The sequence below is a fragment of the Channa argus genome, unplaced genomic scaffold (assembly GCF_033026475.1).
Source record: "Channa argus isolate prfri unplaced genomic scaffold, Channa argus male v1.0 Contig013, whole genome shotgun sequence".
Lineage (NCBI taxonomy): Eukaryota > Metazoa > Chordata > Actinopteri > Anabantiformes > Channidae > Channa > Channa argus.
Window position 1 is genome coordinate 934,053 of NW_027125232.1, and position 21,138 is coordinate 955,190.

At 39.2% G+C, this 21,138-nt stretch overlaps 3 non-coding genes across 3 annotated transcripts; all 3 read left to right on the forward strand.

The window, feature by feature from the left end:
* Window positions 1-769: 769 nt before the first annotated feature.
* trnar-ccu (transfer RNA arginine (anticodon CCU)) lies at window positions 770-842 on the forward strand. The gene has a single exon. It is a non-coding gene; the product is annotated as a tRNA-Arg (tRNA).
* Window positions 843-1,480: 638 nt separating this feature from the next.
* trnal-caa (transfer RNA leucine (anticodon CAA)) lies at window positions 1,481-1,552 on the forward strand. Its single transcript has one exon. It is a non-coding gene; the product is annotated as a tRNA-Leu (tRNA).
* Window positions 1,553-14,155: 12,603 nt separating this feature from the next.
* On the forward strand, window positions 14,156-14,228 carry trnar-ccu (transfer RNA arginine (anticodon CCU)). The gene has a single exon. It is a non-coding gene; the product is annotated as a tRNA-Arg (tRNA).
* The last annotated feature ends 6,910 nt before the right edge of the window (window positions 14,229-21,138 follow it).

Consider the following 21,138-nt stretch of genomic DNA (forward strand, 5'->3'; position numbering starts at 1 on the left):
TGGATCGAAACCATCCTCTGCTAACTGTGTTTTGTAAGCTGACTTAGGGCCTTTGCAACTTTTTAGTAAAGTGAACCAGATACAGAATGTACATATTCACCTACTGTACAATTCCAGATGCATATCAGCTTGGGAATGCAATTTTTGTATATTTCACATTCTTTTCTCTGCTCTTTCAAATGCTTTCCTCAATCTTACTATACTAACTGCTTTTATTGTCATTATTGTGTTACCCAAAGGGTTCGAGTCCAATCTGGTTTGGTTGAAAGCAGAGTGGCGCAGCAGAAGTGTGCTGGGCCCATAACCCAGAGGTCGATGGATCGAATCCATCCTCTGCTAACTGTGTTTTGTAAAGTGATTTAGAGCCTTTACAATGTCTTAGTAAAATGAACCAGATACAGACAGTACATATTCATCCACTGTACAATTCCAGATGCATATCAGCTTGGGAATGCAATTTTTGTATATTTCAAATTCCTTTCTCTGCTCTTTCAAATGCTTTCGTCCATCTTACTATACTAACTGCTTTTATTGTCATTATTGTGTTACCCAAAGGGTTCGAGTCCAATCTGGTGTACAATGCCAGTTTCATCTCAGCATGGCAATCTAGTTTCTACGTATTTCACATCTTTTCCCTTCTACTCACTATATCTACTGCATTTGGGGCCATTACTGTGTTACCCAAAGCCAACATGGCATGTCTCACATTATGCTCTATATAGGAAGCAACTGTTAGTTGGAAGAACTGAGGAGTAAAGGTGTTTGTGATGCCCCAGTGGCCTAATGGATAATGCACTGGCCTCCTAAGCCAGGGATTGTGGGTTCGAGTCCCATCTGGGGTGGTTGACAGCAGAGTGGCGCAGCAGAAGCGTGCTGGGCCCATAACCCAGAGGTCAATAGATTGAAACCATCCTTTGCTAACTGTGTTTTGTAAGCTGACTTAGGGCCTTTACAACCTTTAAGTAAAGTGATCCAGATACAGAAAGTACATATTCACCTACTGTAATATTCCAGATGCATATCAGCTTGGGAATGCAATTTTTGTATATTTCACATTCTTTTCTCTGCTCTTTCAAATGCTTTCCTCCATCTTACTATACTAACTGCTTTTATTGTCATTATTGTGTTACCCAAAGGGTTCGAGTCCAATCTGGCGTGGTTGAAAGCAGAGTGGCGCAGCGGAAGCGTGCTGGGCCCATAACCCAGAGGTCGATGGATCGAAACCATCCTCTGCTAACTGTGTTTTGTAAGCTGACTTAGGGCCTTTACAACCTTTTAGTAAAGTGAACCAGATACAGAAAATACATATTCGCCTACTGTACAATTCCAGATGCATATCAGCTTGGGAATGCAATTTTTGTATATTTCACATTCTTTTCTCTGCTCTTTCAAATGCTTTCCTCCATCTTACTATACTAACTGCTTTTATTGTCATTATTGTGTTACCCAAAGGGTTCGACTCCAATCTGGTGTGGTTGAAAGCAGAGTGGCGCAGCGGAAGCGTGCTGGGCCCAAAACCCAGAGGTCGATGGATCGAAACCATCCTCTGCTAACTGTGTTTTGTAAGCTGACTTAGGGCCTTTACAACCTCTTAGTAAAGTGAACCAGATACAGAAAGTACATATTCACCTACTGTACAATTCCAGATGCATATCCGCTTGGGAATGCAATTATTGTATATTTCACATTCTTTTCTCTGCTCTTTCAAATGCTTTCCTCCATCTTACTATACTAACTGCTTTTATTGTCATTATTGTGCTACCCAAAGGGTTCGAGTCCAATCTGGGGTACAATGCCAGTTTCATATCAGCATGGCAATCTAGTTTCTACGTGTTTCACATCTTTTTCTTTGCACTTTTAAAAATTTCCCTTCTACTCACTATATCTACTGCATTTGGGGCCATTATTGTGTTACCCAAAGCCAACATGGCATGTCTCACATTATGCTCTGTCTAGGAAGCAACTGTTTGGTGGAAGAACTGATGAGTAAAGGTGTTTGAGATGCCCCAGTGGCCTAATGGATAAGGCACTGGCGTTGAGTGAGGATTTTTAACTATAAGCTTTATCAAAAAGGAAAGTTTTAAGCCTAGTCTTAAAAGTAGAGAGGGTGTCTGCTCCCCGAATTTGGATTGGAAGCTGGTTCCACAGGAGAGGAGCTTGATAGCTAAGGGCTCTGCCTCCCATTCTACTTTTGCAAACTCTGGGAACCACAAGTAGGCCAGTATTTTGGGATCGAAGTGGTCTAATTGGGCGATACAGGACTATGAGATCTATTAAATATGATGGAGCTTGACCATTAAGAGCTTTGTATGTAAGGAGGAGGGTTTTGAACTCTATTCTAGATTTTATGGGAAGCCAATGAAGAGAAGCTAGTGAAGGTGAAATATGATCTCTCTTTCCTAATCCAGTCAGCACTCTTGCTGCAGCATTTTGGATTAATTGAAGGCTTTTTAGAGAGTTATTAGGACACCCCAGAAGTAGGGAATTACAGTAGTCCAACCTAGAAGTAACAAATGCATGGACAAGTTTTTCGGCATCACTTTGAGACAGGATGCTTCTAATTTTAGCAATGTTCCGTAGGTGGAAGAAGGCTGTTCTAGACATTTGTCTTTTATGTGACGTAAACGCCAAATCTTGGTCAAAGATAACTCCTAGGTTCCTCACCGTAGTACTAGAGGCCAAAGTTATGTCATCTAGAGTAACTATATTGTTAGACAGCATATTTCTCATGTTTTTAGGCCCAAAGAGGATGATTTCAGTTTTGTCTGAATTTAGAAGTAGGAAATTGTAGGACATCCAGTTCTTTATGTCTTTTAGACATGCTTCAAATTTGACTAATTGGTTAGTATCTTCTGGTTTCACAGATAAATAGAGCTGGGTATCATCTGCATATCAGTGGAAGTTTATGGAATGTTTCCTAATGATTTTGCCTAAAGGTGACATGTAGAGATTAAAAAGTATTGGTCCTAACACAGAGCCCTGTGGAACTCCATAGCTGACTTTGGTGCATAAAGAAGAGTCATCATTAACATGAACAAGTTGGAATCTGTCTGACAGATAAGATTTAAACCAATGTAATGTGGTTCCTTTAATCCCAAATCCATGTTCTAGTCTCTGTAATAAAATGTTGTGGTCAATGGTGTCAAATGCGGCACTAAGGTCTAGTAAGACGAGTACAGACACAAGTCCATTATCTGAAGCCAGGAGAAGATCATTGGAGACTTTTACCAGTGCTGTTTCTGTACTGTGATGAGCTCTAAATCCTGACTGAAAGTCTTCATACAAATTATTCCTGTAAAGGTGATCACATAATTGTTTTGCAACTACTTTTTCAAGGATTTTAGAAATAAACGGGAGATTTGATATTGGTCTATAGTTGGCTAAATCCCCTGGATCAAGACAAGGTTTTTTAAGTAATGGTTTGATTACAGCAACTTTATAGGCCTTTGGTACATAGCCAGTTTCTAAAGATAGGTTAATCAAATCTAATATGAAAGTGTCTATTAAAGGTAGAACATCTTTAAGCAATTTGGTTGGAACAGGGTCTAAAAGACATGTTGTTAGTTTTGAGGAGGCGGTAGTTGAACTTAGCTCAGTGAGATCTATGGGTGAAAAGCAGTCTAAGATGGATTGGGGCCTTATTGAGGATTCTATAGCTGTTGTACATGAAGATCTAGCCGTAATATTTGTAGGGAGGATCTGGTGAATCTTTTCCCTAATGGCTACAATTTTACTAGTAAAGAAAGTCATAAAGTCATTGCTGCTCAAAGTTAAGGGAATACTAGGCTCAACAGAACTATGGCTCTTAGTCAGCCTGGCTACAGTGCTGAACAGAAACCGGGGGTTGTTCTTGTTTTCCTCTATTAATGCGGAATAATATGCTGTTCTGGCATCACGGAGAGCTTTTTTGTATGTTTTTAAACTGTTTTTCCAGGCTAACCGGGATTCTTCTAAATTAGTGGAACGCCACTTCCTCTCTAACTTTCGTGTTGCCTGCTTTAAGCTGTGCATTTGTGAATTGTACCATGGAGGTCGGCTCCTCTGATTCACTGCCTTCTATTTCAAAGGGGCAACTGTATCTAGTATCCTACGCAGTGAGGCGGCAGAATCGTCAACTAAATAATCAATTTGCACAGGAGTAAGATGGCTACTCACCATAGTATTGACACATGGTGGTGAAAAAGATGAAGAAATAATTTCTTTAAATGTATTCACAGCATTTTCAGATAAACATCTGCTGTAGTGGAATTTTTTCCTAACTGCTGTATAGTCCGTTATTGTAAATTCAAATGTTATTAGAAAATGGTCAGACAGAAGAGAATTATGAGGAAATACTATTAAATTATCAGTTTCAATGCCATATGTAAGGACAAGGTCTAACGTGTGACTAAAACAATGAGTGGGTTTATTTACATTTTGGGAAAAACCAATTGAATCTAATAATGAATTAAACGCAGTGCTCAGACAGTTACTGTCAGCATCTACATGAATGTTAAAGTCACCCACTATAATGACTTTATCTGTACTAAGCACTAAATCAGATAGAAAATCAGAAAATTCAATCAAAAACTCTGAATAAGGGACTGGAGGACGGTACACGATAACCAATAATAGTGGTTTTTGAGTTTTCCAGTTTGGGTGTGAAAGGCTAAGAGTAAGACTCTCAAATGAGGTATAACTATGTTTAGGTCTAGGAATTATTGATAAGCTAGAGTGAAATATTGCTGCTACTCCTCCACCTCGGCCTGTGCATCTAGGAACATGATAATTAATATGACTTTGGGGGGTTGACTCATTTAAACTGACATATTCTTCCTGCTGCAACCACGTTTCAGTGAGACAAAATAAACCAATTTGATGATCATTTATCAAGTCATTTACTAACAAAGATTTAGAAGAGAGAGATCTGATGTTTAATAATCCACATTTAAAAGTTTTGGGTTTTGGTTCAGTATGAGCAGTTGTATTACCCAAAGGGTTCGAGTCCCATCTGGGGTGGTTGACAGCAGAGTGGCGCAGCTGAAGCGTGCTGGGCCCATAACCCAGAGGTCAATAGATTGAAACCATCCTTTGCTAACTGTGTTTTGTAAGCTGACTTAGGGCCTTTACAACCTTTAAGTAAAGTGATCCAGATACAGAAAGTACATATTCACCTACTGTAATATTCCAGATGCATATCAGCTTGGGAATGCAATTTTTGTATATTTCACATTCTTTTCTCTGCTCTTTCAAATGCTTTCCTCCATCTTACTATACTAACTGCTTTTATTGTCATTATTGTGTTACCCAAAGGGTTCGAGTCCAATCTGGCGTGGTTGAAAGCAGAGTGGCGCAGCGGAAGCGTGCTGGGCCCATAACCCAGAGGTCGATGGATCGAAACCATCCTCTGCTAACTGTGTTTTGTAAGCTGACTTAGGGCCTTTACAACCTTTTAGTAAAGTGAACCAGATACAGAAAATACATATTCGCCTACTGTACAATTCCAGATGCATATCAGCTTGGGAATGCAATTTTTGTATATTTCACATTCTTTTCTCTGCTCTTTCAAATGCTTTCCTCCATCTTACTATACTAACTGCTTTTATTGTCATTATTGTGTTACCCAAAGGGTTCGACTCCAATCTGGTGTGGTTGAAAGCAGAGTGGCGCAGCGGAAGCGTGCTGGGCCCAAAACCCAGAGGTCGATGGGTCGAAACCATCCTCTGCTAACTGTGTTTTGTAAGCTGACTTAGGGCCTTTACAACCTCTTAGTAAAGTGAACCAGATACAGAAAGTACATATTCACCTACTGTACAATTCCAGATGCATATCCGCTTGGGAATGCAATTATTGTATATTTCACATTCTTTTCTCTGCTCTTTCAAATGCTTTCCTCCATCTTACTATACTAACTGCTTTTATTGTCATTATTGTGCTACCCAAAGGGTTCGAGTCCAATCTGGGGTACAATGCCAGTTTCATATCAGCATGGCAATCTAGTTTCTACGTGTTTCACATCTTTTTCTTTGCACTTTTAAAAATTTCCCTTCTACTCACTATATCTACTGCATTTGGGGCCATTATTGTGTTACCCAAAGCCAACATGGCATGTCTCACATTATGCTCTGTCTAGGAAGCAACTGTTTGGTGGAAGAACTGATGAGTAAAGGTGTTTGAGATGCCCCAGTGGCCTAATGGATAAGGCACTGGCGTTGAGTGAGGATTTTTAACTATAAGCTTTATCAAAAAGGAAAGTTTTAAGCCTAGTCTTAAAAGTAGAGAGGGTGTCTGCTCCCCGAATTTGGATTGGAAGCTGGTTCAACAGGAGAGGAGCTTGATAGCTAAAGGCTCTGCCTCCCATTCTACTTTTGCAAACTCTGGGAACCACAAGTAGGCCAGTATTTTGGGATCGAAGTGGTCTAATTGGGCGATACAGGACTATGAGATCTATTAAATATGATGGAGCTTGACCATTAAGAGCTTTGTATGTAAGGAGGAGGGTTTTGAACTCTATTCTAGATTTTATGGGAAGCCAATGAAGAGAAGCTAGTGAAGGTGAAATATGATCTCTCTTTCCTAATCCAGTCAGCACTCTTGCTGCAGCATTTTGGATTAATTGAAGGCTTTTTAGAGAGTTATTAGGACACCCCAGAAGTAGGGAATTACAGTAGTCCAACCTAGAAGTAACAAATGCATGGACAAGTTTTTCGGCATCACTTTGAGACAGGATGCTTCTAATTTTAGCAATGTTCCGTAGGTGGAAGAAGGCTGTTCTAGACATTTGTCTTTTATGTGACGTAAACGCCAAATCTTGGTCAAAGATAACTCCAAGGTTCCTCACCGTAGTACTAGAGGCCAAAGTTATGTCATCTAGAGTAACTATATTGTTAGACAGCATATTTCTCATGTTTTTAGGCCCAAAGAGGAGGATTTCAGTTTTGTCTGAATTTAGAAGTAGGAAATTGTAGGACATCCAGTTCTTTATGTCTTTTAGACATGCTTCAAATTTGACTAATTGGTTAGTATCTTCTGGTTTCACAGATAAATAGAGCTGGGTATCATCTGCATATCAGTGGAAGTTTATGGAATGTTTCCTAATGATTTTGCCTAAAGGTGACATGTAGAGATTAAAAAGTATTGGTCCTAACACAGAGCCCTGTGGAACTCCATAGCTGACTTTGGTGCATAAAGAAGAGTCATCATTAACATGAACAAGTTGGAATCTGTCTGACAGATAAGATTTAAACCAATGTAATGTGGTTCCTTTAATCCCAAATCCATGTTCTAGTCTCTGTAATAAAATGTTGTGGTCAATGGTGTCAAATGCGGCACTAAGGTCTAGTAAGACGAGTACAGACACAAGTCCATTATCTGAAGCCAGGAGAAGATCATTGGAGACTTTTACCAGTGCTGTTTCTGTACTGTGATGAGCTCTAAATCCTGACTGAAAGTCTTCATACAAATTATTCCTGTAAAGGTGATCACATAATTGTTTTGCAACTACTTTTTCAAGGATTTTAGAAATAAACGGGAGATTTGATATTGGTCTATAGTTGGCTAAATCCCCTGGATCAAGACAAGGTTTTTTAAGTAATGGTTTGATTACAGCAACTTTATAGGCCTTTGGTACATAGCCAGTTTCTAAAGATAGGTTAATCAAATCTAATATGAAAGTGTCTATTAAAGGTAGAACATCTTTAAGCAATTTGGTTGGAACAGGGTCTAAAAGACATGTTGTTAGTTTTGAGGAGGCGGTAGTTGAACTTAGCTCAGTGAGATCTATGGGTGAAAAGCAGTCTAAGATGGATTGGGGCCTTATTGAGGATTCTATAGCTGTTGTACATGAAGATCTAGCCGTAATATTTGTAGGGAGGATCTGGTGAATCTTTTCCCTAATGGCTACAATTTTACTAGTAAAGAAAGTCATAAAGTCATTGCTGCTCAAAGTTAAGGGAATACTAGGCTCAACAGAACTATGGCTCTTAGTCAGCCTGGCTACAGTGCTGAACAGAAACCGGGGGTTGTTCTTGTTTTCCTCTATTAATGCGGAATAATATGCTGTTCTGGCATCACGGAGAGCTTTTTTGTATGTTTTTAAACTGTTTTTCCAGGCTAACCGGGATTCTTCTAAATTAGTGGAACGCCACTTCCTCTCTAGCTTTCGTGTTGCCTGCTTTAAGCTGTGCATTTGTGAATTGTACCATGGAGGTCGGCTCCTCTGATTCACTGCCTTCTATTTCAAAGGGGCAACTGTATCTAGTATCCTACGCAGTGAGGCGGCAGAATCGTCAACTAAATAATCAATTTGCACAGGAGTAAGATGGCTACTCACCATAGTATTGACACATGGTGGTGAAAAAGATGAAGAAATAATTTCTTTAAATGTATTCACAGCATTTTCAGATAAACATCTGCTGTAGTGGAATTTTTTCCTAACTGCTGTATAGTCCGTTATTGTAAATTCAAATGTTATTAGAAAATGGTCAGACAGAAGAGAATTATGAGGAAATACTATTAAATTATCAGTTTCAATGCCATATGTAAGGACAAGGTCTAACGTGTGACTAAAACAATGAGTGGGTTTATTTACATTTTGGGAAAAACCAATTGAATCTAATAATGAATTAAACGCAGTGCTCAGACAGTTACTGTCAGCATCTACATGAATGTTAAAGTCACCCACTATAATGACTTTATCTGTACTAAGCACTAAATCAGATAGAAAATCAGAAAATTCAATCAAAAACTCTGAATAAGGGACTGGAGGACGGTACACGATAACCAATAATAGTGGTTTTTGAGTTTTCCAGTTTGGGTGTGAAAGGCTAAGAGTAAGACTCTCAAATGAGGTATAACTATGTTTAGGTCTAGGAATTATTGATAAGCTAGAGTGAAATATTGCTGCTACTCCTCCACCTCGGCCTGTGCATCTAGGAACATGATAATTAATATGACTTTGGGGGGTTGACTCATTTAAACTGACATATTCTTCCTGCTGCAACCACGTTTCAGTGAGACAAAATAAACCAATTTGATGATCATTTATCAAGTCATTTACTAACAAAGATTTAGAAGAGAGAGATCTGATGTTTAATAATCCACATTTAAAAGTTTTGGGTTTTGGTTCAGTATGAGCAGTTGTATTACCCAAAGGGTTCGAGTCCCATCTGGGGTGGTTGACAGCAGAGTGGCGCAGCTGAAGCGTGCTGGGCCCATAACCCAGAGGTCAATAGATTGAAACCATCCTTTGCTAACTGTGTTTTGTAAGCTGACTTAGGGCCTTTACAACCTTTAAGTAAAGTGATCCAGATACAGAAAGTACATATTCACCTACTGTAATATTCCAGATGCATATCAGCTTGGGAATGCAATTTTTGTATATTTCACATTCTTTTCTCTGCTCTTTCAAATGCTTTCCTCCATCTTACTATACTAACTGCTTTTATTGTCATTATTGTGTTACCCAAAGGGTTCGAGTCCAATCTGGCGTGGTTGAAAGCAGAGTGGCGCAGCGGAAGCGTGCTGGGCCCATAACCCAGAGGTCGATGGATCGAAACCATCCTCTGCTAACTGTGTTTTGTAAGCTGACTTAGGGCCTTTACAACCTTTTAGTAAAGTGAACCAGATACAGAAAATACATATTCGCCTACTGTACAATTCCAGATGCATATCAGCTTGGGAATGCAATTTTTGTATATTTCACATTCTTTTCTCTGCTCTTTCAAATGCTTTCCTCCATCTTACTATACTAACTGCTTTTATTGTCATTATTGTGTTACCCAAAGGGTTCGACTCCAATCTGGTGTGGTTGAAAGCAGAGTGGCGCAGCGGAAGCGTGCTGGGCCCAAAACCCAGAGGTCGATGGGTCGAAACCATCCTCTGCTAACTGTGTTTTGTAAGCTGACTTAGGGCCTTTACAACCTCTTAGTAAAGTGAACCAGATACAGAAAGTACATATTCACCTACTGTACAATTCCAGATGCATATCCGCTTGGGAATGCAATTATTGTATATTTCACATTCTTTTCTCTGCTCTTTCAAATGCTTTCCTCCATCTTACTATACTAACTGCTTTTATTGTCATTATTGTGCTACCCAAAGGGTTCGAGTCCAATCTGGGGTACAATGCCAGTTTCATATCAGCATGGCAATCTAGTTTCTACGTGTTTCACATCTTTTTCTTTGCACTTTTAAAAATTTCCCTTCTACTCACTATATCTACTGCATTTGGGGCCATTATTGTGTTACCCAAAGCCAACATGGCATGTCTCACATTATGCTCTGTCTAGGAAGCAACTGTTTGGTGGAAGAACTGATGAGTAAAGGTGTTTGAGATGCCCCAGTGGCCTAATGGATAAGGCACTGGCGTTGAGTGAGGATTTTTAACTATAAGCTTTATCAAAAAGGAAAGTTTTAAGCCTAGTCTTAAAAGTAGAGAGGGTGTCTGCTCCCCGAATTTGGATTGGAAGCTGGTTCAACAGGAGAGGAGCTTGATAGCTAAAGGCTCTGCCTCCCATTCTACTTTTGCAAACTCTGGGAACCACAAGTAGGCCAGTATTTTGGGATCGAAGTGGTCTAATTGGGCGATACAGGACTATGAGATCTATTAAATATGATGGAGCTTGACCATTAAGAGCTTTGTATGTAAGGAGGAGGGTTTTGAACTCTATTCTAGATTTTATGGGAAGCCAATGAAGAGAAGCTAGTGAAGGTGAAATATGATCTCTCTTTCCTAATCCAGTCAGCACTCTTGCTGCAGCATTTTGGATTAATTGAAGGCTTTTTAGAGAGTTATTAGGACACCCCAGAAGTAGGGAATTACAGTAGTCCAACCTAGAAGTAACAAATGCATGGACAAGTTTTTCGGCATCACTTTGAGACAGGATGCTTCTAATTTTAGCAATGTTCCGTAGGTGGAAGAAGGCTGTTCTAGACATTTGTCTTTTATGTGACGTAAACGCCAAATCTTGGTCAAAGATAACTCCAAGGTTCCTCACCGTAGTACTAGAGGCCAAAGTTATGTCATCTAGAGTAACTATATTGTTAGACAGCATATTTCTCATGTTTTTAGGCCCAAAGAGGAGGATTTCAGTTTTGTCTGAATTTAGAAGTAGGAAATTGTAGGACATCCAGTTCTTTATGTCTTTTAGACATGCTTCAAATTTGACTAATTGGTTAGTATCTTCTGGTTTCACAGATAAATAGAGCTGGGTATCATCTGCATATCAGTGGAAGTTTATGGAATGTTTCCTAATGATTTTGCCTAAAGGTGACATGTAGAGATTAAAAAGTATTGGTCCTAACACAGAGCCCTGTGGAACTCCATAGCTGACTTTGGTGCATAAAGAAGAGTCATCATTAACATGAACAAGTTGGAATCTGTCTGACAGATAAGATTTAAACCAATGTAATGTGGTTCCTTTAATCCCAAATCCATGTTCTAGTCTCTGTAATAAAATGTTGTGGTCAATGGTGTCAAATGCGGCACTAAGGTCTAGTAAGACGAGTACAGACACAAGTCCATTATCTGAAGCCAGGAGAAGATCATTGGAGACTTTTACCAGTGCTGTTTCTGTACTGTGATGAGCTCTAAATCCTGACTGAAAGTCTTCATACAAATTATTCCTGTAAAGGTGATCACATAATTGTTTTGCAACTACTTTTTCAAGGATTTTAGAAATAAACGGGAGATTTGATATTGGTCTATAGTTGGCTAAATCCCCTGGATCAAGACAAGGTTTTTTAAGTAATGGTTTGATTACAGCAACTTTATAGGCCTTTGGTACATAGCCAGTTTCTAAAGATAGGTTAATCAAATCTAATATGAAAGTGTCTATTAAAGGTAGAACATCTTTAAGCAATTTGGTTGGAACAGGGTCTAAAAGACATGTTGTTAGTTTTGAGGAGGCGGTAGTTGAACTTAGCTCAGTGAGATCTATGGGTGAAAAGCAGTCTAAGATGGATTGGGGCCTTATTGAGGATTCTATAGCTGTTGTACATGAAGATCTAGCCGTAATATTTGTAGGGAGGATCTGGTGAATCTTTTCCCTAATGGCTACAATTTTACTAGTAAAGAAAGTCATAAAGTCATTGCTGCTCAAAGTTAAGGGAATACTAGGCTCAACAGAACTATGGCTCTTAGTCAGCCTGGCTACAGTGCTGAACAGAAACCGGGGGTTGTTCTTGTTTTCCTCTATTAATGCGGAATAATATGCTGTTCTGGCATCACGGAGAGCTTTTTTGTATGTTTTTAAACTGTTTTTCCAGGCTAACCGGGATTCTTCTAAATTAGTGGAACGCCACTTCCTCTCTAGCTTTCGTGTTGCCTGCTTTAAGCTGTGCATTTGTGAATTGTACCATGGAGGTCGGCTCCTCTGATTCACTGCCTTCTATTTCAAAGGGGCAACTGTATCTAGTATCCTACGCAGTGAGGCGGCAGAATCGTCAACTAAATAATCAATTTGCACAGGAGTAAGATGGCTACTCACCATAGTATTGACACATGGTGGTGAAAAAGATGAAGAAATAATTTCTTTAAATGTATTCACAGCATTTTCAGATAAACAACTGCTGTAGTGGAATTTTTTCCTAACTGCTGTATAGTCCGTTATTGTAAATTCAAATGTTATTAGAAAATGGTCAGACAGAAGAGAATTATGAGGAAATACTATTAAATTATCAGTTTCAATGCCATATGTAAGGACAAGGTCTAACGTGTGACTAAAACAATGAGTGGGTTTATTTACATTTTGGGAAAAACCAATTGAATCTAATAATGAATTAAACGCAGTGCTCAGACAGTTACTGTCAGCATCTACATGAATGTTAAAGTCACCCACTATAATGACTTTATCTGTACTAAGCACTAAATCAGATAGAAAATCAGAAAATTCAATCAAAAACTCTGAATAAGGGACTGGAGGACGGTACACGATATCCAATAATAGTGGTTTTTGAGTTTTCCAGTTTGGGTGTGAAAGGCTAAGAGTAAGACTCTCAAATGAGGTATAACTATGTTTAGGTCTAGGAATTATTGATAAGCTAGAGTGAAATATTGCTGCTACTCCTCCACCTCGGCCTGTGCATCTAGGAACATGATAATTAATATGACTTTGGGGGGTTGACTCATTTAAACTGACATATTCTTCCTGCTGCAACCACGTTTCAGTGAGACAAAATAAACCAATTTGATGATCATTTATCAAGTCATTTACTAACAAAGATTTAGAAGAGAGAGATCTGATATTTAATAATCCACATTTGAAAGTTTTGGGTTTTGGTTCAGTATGAGCAGTTGTATTACCCAAAGGGTTCGAGTCCAATCTGGTTTGGTTCAAAGCAGAGTGGCGCAGCGGAAGCGTGCTGGGCCCATAACCCAGAGGTCGATGGATCGAAACCATCCTCTGCTAACTGTGTTTTGTAAGCTGACTTAGGGCCTTTACAACCTTTTAGTAAAGTGAACCAGATACAGAAAGTACATATTCACCTACTGTACAATTCCAGATGCATATGAGCTTGGGAATGCAATTTTTGTATATTTCACATTCTTTTCTCTGCTCTTTCAAATGCTTTCCTCCATCTTACTATACTAACTGCTTTTATTGTCATTATTGTGTTACCCAAAGGGTTCGAGTCCCATCTGGAGTGGTTGACAGCAGAGTGGCGCAGCGGAAGCGTGCTGGGCCCATAACCCAAAGGTCGACGGTTCGAAACTATCCTCTGCTAACTGTGTTTTGTAAGCTGACTTAGGGCTTTTACAACATTTTAGTAAAGTGAACCAGATACAGAAAGTACATATTCACCTACTGTACAATTCCAGATGCATATCAGCTTGGGAATGCAATTATTGTATATTTCACATTCTTTTCTCTGCTCTTTCAAATGCTTTCCTCCATCTTACTATACTAACTGCTTTTATTGTCATTATTGTGTTACCCAAAGGGTTCGAGTCCAATCTGGGGTACAATGCCAGTTTCATATCAGCATTGGAAACTAGTTTCTATGTGTTTCACATCTTTTTCTTTGCACTTTTAAAAATTTCCCTTCTACTCACAATATCTACTGCATTTGGGGCCATTATTGTGTTACCCAAAGCCAACATGGCATGTCTCACATTATGCTCTGTATAGGAAGCAACTGTTTGGTGGAAGAACTGATGAGTAAAGGTGTTTGAGATGCCCCAGTGGCCTAATGGATAAGGCACTGGCCTCCTAAGCCAGTGATTGTGGGTTCAAATCCCATCTGGGGTGGTTGACAGCAGAGTGGCGCAGCGGAAGCGTGCTGGGCCCATAACCCAGAGGTCGATGGATCGAAACCATCCTCTGCTACCTGTGTTTTGTAAGCTGACTTAGGGCCTTTACAACTTTTTAGTAAAGTGAACCAGATACAGAAAGTACATATTCACCTACTGTACAATTCCAGATGCATATCAGCTTGGGAATGCAATTTTTGTATATTTCACATTCTTTTCTTTGCTCTTTCAAATGCTTTCCTCCATCTTACTATACTAACTGCTTTTATTGTCATTATTGTATTACCCAAAGGGTTCGAGTGAAATCTGGTGTGGTTCAAAGCAGAGTGGCGCAGCGTAAGCGTGCTGGGCCCATAACCCAGAGGGCGATGAATCGAAACCATCCTCTGCTAACTGTGTTTTGTAAGGGTATTTAAGGCCTTTACAATGTCTTAGTAAAATGAACCAGATACAGACAGTACATATTCATCTACTGTACAATTCCAGATGCATATCAGCTTGGGAATGCAATTTTTGTATATTTCACATTCTTTTCTCTGCTCTTTCAAATGCTTTCCTCCATCTTACTATACTAACTGCTTTTATTGTCATTATTGTGTTACCCAAAGGGTTCGTGTACCATCTGGGGTGGTTGACAGCAGAGTGGCGCAGCGGAAGCGTGCTGGGCCCATAACCCAGAGGTCGATGGATCGAAACCATCCTCTGCTAACTGTGTTTTGTAAGCTGACTTAGGGCCTTTACAACCTCTTAGTAAAGTGAACCAGATACAGAAAGTACATATTCACCTACTATACAATTCCAGATGCATATCAGCTTGGGAATGCAATTATTGTATATTTCACATTCTTTTCTCTGCTCTTTCAAATGTTTTCCTCCATCTTACTATACTAACTGCTTTTATTGTCATTATTGTGCTACCCAAAGGGTTCGAGTCCAATCTGGGGTACAATGCCAGTTTCATATCAGCATGGCAATCTAGTTTCTACGTGTTTCACATCTTTTTCTTTGCACTTTTAAAAATTTCCCTTCTACTCACTATATCTACTGCATTTGGGGCCATTATTGTGTTACCCAAAGCCAACATGGCATGTCTCACATTATGCTCTGTCTAGGAAGCAACTGTTTGGTGGAAGAACTGATGAGTAAAGGTGTTTGAGATGCCCCAGTGGCCTAATGGATAACGCACTGGCGTTGAGTGAGGATTTTTAACTATAAGCTTTATCAAAAAGGAAAGTTTTAAGCCTAGTCTTAAAAGTAGAGAGGGTGTCTGCTCCACGAATTTGGATTGGAAGCTGGTTCCACAGGAGAGGAGCTTGATAGCTAAAGGCTCTGCCTCCCATTCTACTTTTGCAAACTCTGGGAACCACAAGTAGGCCAGTATTTTGGGATCGAAGTGGTCTAATTGGGCGATACAGGACTATGAGATCTTTTAAATATGATGGAGCTTGACCATTAAGAGCTTTGTATGTAAGGAGGAGGGTTTTGAACTCTATTCTAGATTTTATGGGAAGCCAATGAAGAGAAGCTAGTGAAGGTGAAATATGATCTCTCTTTCCTAATCCAGTCAGCACTCTTGCTGCAGCATTTTGGATTAATTGAAGGCTTTTTAGAGAGTTATTAGGACACCCCAGAAGTAGGGAATTACAGTAGTCCAACCTAGAAGTAACAAATGCATGGACCAGTTTTTCGGCATCACTTTGAGACAGGATGCTTCTAATTTTAGCAATGTTCCGTAGGTGGAAGAAGGCTGTTCTAGACATTTGTCTTTTATGTGACGTAAACACCAAATCTTGGTCAAAGATAACTCCAAGGTTCCTCACCGTAGTACTAGAGGCCAAAGTTATGTCATCTAGAGTAACTATATTGTTAGACAGCATATTTCTCATGTTTTTAGGCCCAAAGAGGATGATTTCAGTTTTGTCTGAATTTAGAAGTAGGAAATTGTAGGACATCCAGTTCTTTATGTCTTTTAGACATGCTTCAAATTTGACTAATTGGTTAGTATCTTCTGGTTTCACAGATAAATAGAGCTGGGTATCATCTGCATATCAGTGGAAGTTTATGGAATGTTTCCTAATGATTTTGCCTAAAGGTGACATGTAGAGATTAAAAAGTATTGGTCCTAACACAGAGCCCTGTGGAACTCCATAGCTGACTTTGGTGCATAAAGAAGAGTCATCATTAACATGAACAAGTTGGAATCTGTCTGACAGATAAGATTTAAACCAATGTAATGTGGTTCCTTTAATCCCAAATCCATGTTCTAGTCTCTGTAATAAAATGTTGTGGTCAATGGTGTCAAATGCGGCACTAAGGTCTAGTAAGACGAGTACAGACACAAGTCCATTATCTGAAGCCAGGAGAAGATCATTGGAGACTTTTACCAGTGCTGTTTCTGTACTGTGATGAGCTCTAAATCCTGACTGAAAGTCTTCATACAAATTATTCCTGTAAAGGTGATCACATAATTGTTTTGCAACTACTTTTTCAAGGATTTTAGAAATAAACGGGAGATTTGATATTGGTCTATAGTTGGCTAAATCCCCTGGATCAAGACAAGGTTTTTTAAGTAATGGTTTGATTACAGCAACTTTATAGGCCTTTGGTACATAGCCAGTTTCTAAAGATAGGTTAATCAAATCTAATATGAAAGTGTCTATTAAAGGTAGAACATCTTTAAGCAATTTGGTTGGAACAGGGTCTAAAAGACATGTTGTTAGTTTTGAGGAGGCGGTAGTTGAACTTAGCTCAGTGAGATCTATGGGTGAAAAGCAGTCTAAGATGGATTGGGGCCTTATTGAGGATTCTATAGCTGTTGTACATGAAGATCTAGCCGTAATATTTGTAGGGAGGATCTGGTGAATCTTTTCCCTAATGGCTACAATTTTACTAGTAAAGAAAGTCATAAAGTCATTGCTGCTCAAAGTTAAGGGAATACTAGGCTCAACAGAACTATGGCTCTTAGTCAGCCTGGCTACAGTGCTGAACAGAAACCGGGGGTTGTTCTTGTTTTCCTCTATTAATGCGGAATAATATGCTGTTCTGGCATCACGGAGAGCTTTTTTGTATGTTTTTAAACTGTTTTTCCAGGCTAACCGGGATTCTTCTAAATTAGTGGAACGCCACTTCCTCTCTAACTTTCGTGTTGCCTGCTTTAAGCTGTGCATTTGTGAATTGTACCATGGAGGTCGGCTCCTCTGATTCACTGCCTTCTATTTCAAAGGGGCAACTGTATCTAGTATCCTACGCAGTGAGGCGGCAGAATCGTCAACTAAATAATCAATTTGCACAGGAGTAAGATGGCTACTCACCATAGTATTGACACATGGTGGTGAAAAAGATGAAGAAATAATTTCTTTAAATGTATTCACAGCATTTTCAGATAAACATCTGCTGTAGTGGAATTTTTTCCTAACTGCTGTATAGTCCGTTATTGTAAATTCAAATGTTATTAGAAAATGGTCAGACAGAAGAGAATTATGAGGAAATACTATTAAATTATCAGTTTCAATGCCATATGTAAGGACAAGGTCTAACGTGTGACTAAAACAATGAGTGGGTTTATTTACATTTTGGGAAAAACCAATTGAATCTAATAATGAATTAAACGCAGTGCTCAGACAGTTACTGTCAGCATCTACATGAATGTTAAAGTCACCCACTATAATGACTTTATCTGTACTAAGCACTAAATCAGATAGAAAATCAGAAAATTCAATCAAAAACTCTGAATAAGGGACTGGAGGACGGTACACGATAACCAATAATAGTGGTTTTTGAGTTTTCCAGTTTGGGTGTGAAAGGCTAAGAGTAAGACTCTCAAATGAGGTATAACTATGTTTAGGTCTAGGAATTATTGATAAGCTAGAGTGAAATATTGCTGCTACTCCTCCACCTCGGCCTGTGCATCTAGGAACATGATAATTAATATGACTTTGGGGGGTTGACTCATTTAAACTGACATATTCTTCCTGCTGCAACCATGTTTCAGTGAGACAAAATAAACCAATTTGATGATCATTTATCAAGTCATTTACTAACAAAGATTTAGAAGAGAGAGATCTGATGTTTAATAATCCACATTTAAAAGTTTTGGGTTTTGGTTCAGTATGAGCAGTTGTATTACCCAAAGGGTTCGAGTCCCATCTGGGGTGGTTGACAGCAGAGTGGCGCAGCTGAAGCGTGCTGGGCCCATAACCCAGAGGTCAATAGATTGAAACCATCCTTTGCTAACTGTGTTTTGTAAGCTGACTTAGGGCCTTTACAACCTTTAAGTAAAGTGATCCAGATACAGAAAGTACATATTCACCTACTGTAATATTCCAGATGCATATCAGCTTGGGAATGCAATTTTTGTATATTTCACATTCTTTTCTCTGCTCTTTCAAATGCTTTCCTCCATCTTACTATACTAACTGCTTTTATTGTCATTATTGTGTTACCCAAAGGGTTCGAGTCCAATCTGGCGTGGTTGAAAGCAGAGTGGCGCAGCGGAAGCGTGCTGGGCCCATAACCCAGAGGTCGATGGATCGAAACCATCCTCTGCTAACTGTGTTTTGTAAGCTGACTTAGGGCCTTTACAACCTTTTAGTAAAGTGAACCAGATACAGAAAATACATATTCGCCTACTGTACAATTCCAGATGCATATCAGCTTGGGAATGCAATTTTTGTATATTTCACATTCTTTTCTCTGCTCTTTCAAATGCTTTCCTCCATCTTACTATACTAACTGCTTTTATTGTCATTATTGTGTTACCCAAAGGGTTCGACTCCAATCTGGTGTGGTTGAAAGCAGAGTGGCGCAGCGGAAGCGTGCTGGGCCCAAAACCCAGAGGTCGATGGGTCGAAACCATCCTCTGCTAACTGTGTTTTGTAAGCTGACTTAGGGCCTTTACAACCTCTTAGTAAAGTGAACCAGATACAGAAAGTACATATTCACCTACTGTACAATTCCAGATGCATATCCGCTTGGGAATGCAATTATTGTATATTTCACATTCTTTTCTCTGCTCTTTCAAATGCTTTCCTCCATCTTACTATACTAACTGCTTTTATTGTCATTATTGTGCTACCCAAAGGGTTCGAGTCCAATCTGGGGTACAATGCCAGTTTCATATCAGCATGGCAATCTAGTTTCTACGTGTTTCACATCTTTTTCTTTGCACTTTTAAAAATTTCCCTTCTACTCACTATATCTACTGCATTTGGGGCCATTATTGTGTTACCCAAAGCCAACATGGCATGTCTCACATTATGCTCTGTCTAGGAAGCAACTGTTTGGTGGAAGAACTGATGAGTAAAGGTGTTTGAGATGCCCCAGTGGCCTAATGGATAAGGCACTGGCGTTGAGTGAGGATTTTTAACTATAAGCTTTATCAAAAAGGAAAGTTTTAAGCCTAGTCTTAAAAGTAGAGAGGGTGTCTGCTCCCCGAATTTGGATTGGAAGCTGGTTCAACAGGAGAGGAGCTTGATAGCTAAAGGCTCTGCCTCTCATTCTACTTTTGCAAACTCTGGGAACCACAAGTAGGCCAGTATTTTGGGATCGAAGTGGTCTAATTGGGCGATACAGGACTATGAGATCTATTAAATATGATGGAGCTTGACCATTAAGAGCTTTGTATGTAAGGAGGAGGGTTTTGAACTCTATTCTAGATTTTATGGGAAGCCAATGAAGAGAAGCTAGTGAAGGTGAAATATGATCTCTCTTTCCTAATCCAGTCAGCACTCTTGCTGCAGCATTTTGGATTAATTGAAGGCTTTTTAGAGAGTTATTAGGACACCCCAGAAGTAGGGAATTACAGTAGTCCAACCTAGAAGTAACAAATGCATGGACAAGTTTTTCGGCATCACTTTGAGACAGGATGCTTCTAATTTTAGCAATGTTCCGTAGGTGGAAGAAGGCTGTTCTAGACATTTGTCTTTTATGTGACGTAAACGCCAAATCTTGGTCAAAGATAACTCCAAGGTTCCTCACCGTAGTACTAGAGGCCAAAGTTATGTCATCTAGAGTAACTATATTGTTAGACAGCATATTTCTCATGTTTTTAGGCCCAAAGAGGATGATTTCAGTTTTGTCTGAATTTAGAAGTAGGAAATTGTAGGACATCCAGTTCTTTATGTCTTTTAGACATGCTTCAAATTTGACTAATTGGTTAGTATCTTCTGGTTTCACAGATAAATAGAGCTGGGTATCATCTGCATATCAGTGGAAGTTTATGGAATGTTTCCTAATGATTTTGCCTAAAGGTGACATGTAGAGATTAAAAAGTATTGGTCCTAACACAGAGCCCTGTGGAACTCCATAGCTGACTTTGGTGCATAAAGAAGAGTCATCATTAACATGAACAAGTTGGAATCTGTCTGACAGATAAGATTTAAACCAATGTAATGTGGTTCCTTTAATCCCAAATCCATGTTCTAGTCTCTGTAATAAAATGTTGTGGTCAATGGTGTCAAATGCGGCACTAAGGTCTAGTAAGACGAGTACAGACACAAGTCCATTATCTGAAGCCAGGAGAAGATCATTGGAGACTTTTACCAGTGCTGTTTCTGTACTGTGATGAGCTCTAAATCCTGACTGAAAGTCTTCATACAAATTATTCCTGTAAAGGTGATCACATAATTGTTTTGCAACTACTTTTTCAAGGATTTTAGAAATAAACGGGAGATTTGATATTGGTCTATAGTTGGCTAAATCCCCTGGATCAAGACAAGGTTTTTTAAGTAATGGTTTGATTACAGCAACTTTATAGGCCTTTGGTACATAGCCAGTTTCTAAAGATAGGTTAATCAAATCTAATATGAAAGTGTCTATTAAAGGTAGAACATCTTTAAGCAATTTGGTTGGAACAGGGTCTAAAAGACATGTTGTTAGTTTTGAGGAGGCGGTAGTTGAACTTAGCTCAG